This window comes from Limulus polyphemus, unplaced genomic scaffold, assembly GCF_000517525.1.
Source record: "Limulus polyphemus unplaced genomic scaffold, Limulus_polyphemus-2.1.2 Scaffold70, whole genome shotgun sequence".
In the NCBI taxonomy this organism is placed as follows: domain Eukaryota; kingdom Metazoa; phylum Arthropoda; class Merostomata; order Xiphosura; family Limulidae; genus Limulus; species Limulus polyphemus.
In genome coordinates, this window is record NW_013665680.1 from 1,248,595 (window position 1) to 1,250,948 (window position 2,354).

General features: G+C 31.4%; 1 pseudogene; it reads left to right on the top strand.

Moving 5' to 3' along the window:
• The window catches only part of LOC106465784, a 154,667-nt pseudogene that overhangs the window by 110,898 nt on the left and 41,415 nt on the right, over nucleotides 1–2,354 (top strand).

Genomic DNA, 2,354 nt, shown 5'->3' on the forward strand with positions numbered 1-2,354 from the left:
GCAGTACATAACAATTGTCGATAATCAGGGGTATTACACATAATCAAGTCAGCGGCGCTGTTAAAATTGCAGTACATAACAATTGTCGATAATCAGGGGTATTACACATAATCAAATCAGCGGCGCTGTTAAAATTGCAGTACATAACAATAGCCGATAATCAGGGGTATTACATAGAATAAAATCAGCGGCGCTGTTAAAATTGCAGTACATAATAATAGTCGATAATCAGGGGTATTACATACAATAAAATCAGCGGCAGAAAAAGGATGCTCGTCTTTATACCTTTATCACAGATCGTCGACATTTCTCTATAATTTACTACCTATTACGTATAATGTAAATCCATCAAATATTAAGCTTATAATTGGTTTTTCAGGCATAATGTACTACTATATTAAGAGTTAAAAAAGACACACAAAAACCGATGTTTTTGGCACAATGAAAGGTAAAATCTTTATCATTAGTTACAACCGACTAGTTTCAGTAATACACATACCATCACCAGGATTAGTATTTGATGGTAACTATTCGGCTATAACTACTAATAAATGTTTTACCTGTCATTGTGCCAAAAATATCGGTTTTTGTGTTTTTACTCTTAATGTTTAATATAAAGATTGTCAACTTAGTGTATTCTAAAGGTTGTTAATTAGATTAGGAACTTAAATGGTATTTATTATATAGCTTGTTGTTGTTTGTTATTAAACACAAAGCTTCACAAAGGGCTATCTGTGCTCTGCCCACCACGGATATCGAAACCAGGCTTCTAGCAATATAAGTTCGCAAACATGCCGCTGTGCCATGTGTGTGCGCATGTCTATATATATATATATATGTTCATGTATTATTGATTTAGGAATATTGTTGGTTTATTTTGTTGTTTTGGCAATTGACCATAATATTGTTGGTTTATTTTGTTGTTTTGGCCATTGACCATAAAACATCTGAAATATTTGATTCAAAATAAAGTAATTTCAATTCAGATGAAATAAGGCAATGGCTATAAAGTTCCATGGACAACTTTGACAGAAGTTTGTAAAATCTATTGTCTGTCCTGAAAATGCGCGCGCACCTTACTATCTAAATTGCACGCGCATTTCATTTCAACGGAAATAAACAAAAGGCCGATGTAAATGTAATTTTATCGACATATCTTACAACAACATATTAAAAGCTTATCACAGTTTCTAAAAAGGTCTATCGTTAAGTTGTAGGGTAACGTTATAAGTTTATTTATTGATAGTATTAAGTAAGGTAAGGTTTAACCCTAATAAACTAAAGCAGAAAACGTACTCAAGCTACAGTGTTAATTTATCTCTTTATAGAATATAGGCCGTACTTAATAACAGCTTAACTAATGTTAGGCCTAAGATGAGACTTATAGATTTCGGTGTTTGCGATTAGAATTACATTGTATTATTCTAGAAATCCTGTACTTAAAGAAGAACTGTTGTAATAAACATACTAATTTTACTGCAAATGTTTTGCGGGTCTCTGCTGGTAGTTAAATATGTTTTACTTTCAGATGTTCCTGCTCAACACACTACAGGTGCACCCCATAGATGGGTCAGCTAGACGAAAGTTATCGTTTAAAAATGTATCAAACGTAGTGCTGCAACTTATACATTCTATCAAATTCAATGTGGATGTTCCATTTTCAAACATAGCTACAATGCAGCAACCCACGGAAAAATCTGCATTAAAAAAGGTACTTTCCTAATTTTTTCATGATTTTACAGCCTTAGAAAAAATAGATTTCATATTATCTTACGAATAGACTGTTTGCTGGTCAGATTTGATAAAGTAATCTTCCAGTGCATTATGCCTTATAATAACCTATAGGGAATGTTTGAAAAAAGATTTAATCCAGGTTTTAATTTTTGATAGTAAAATAATACATTCCACATACGAAGTTTCAATAACCCGAACACTTCCGAAGGTGAAGCAGTAAATGAAAATTAAGAATCAATGTTAATTGTAATTAATGACGGAATGTAAATTTCTATGTCGTTTATGAAATTTAATAAAGTAAAAATACAAAAAAAAAAGAACTGATTGACTAGAAGAGTGTTTCGACGTTTTTAGTAATATTTTATTTATTGCCTAATCCTTTTGTTTTTCTAGAAAGAAATAACGTTCGAACCAAGGAGGTTTAATGGAATTTTAAAATAAATAACAGCATGTCATTGAAGCAAATCTTTATTTTTTAAATTCACTTTTTGATTTCCAATATTATATATTTAATCAGTATGTATTAGGTGGTCAAGAAATTAATGTCGCGTTTTGGAACACTTTCATTAACCCCTCCCAAAAAAAACGTACATCACATATAATAGTTAAACGAACCGCCT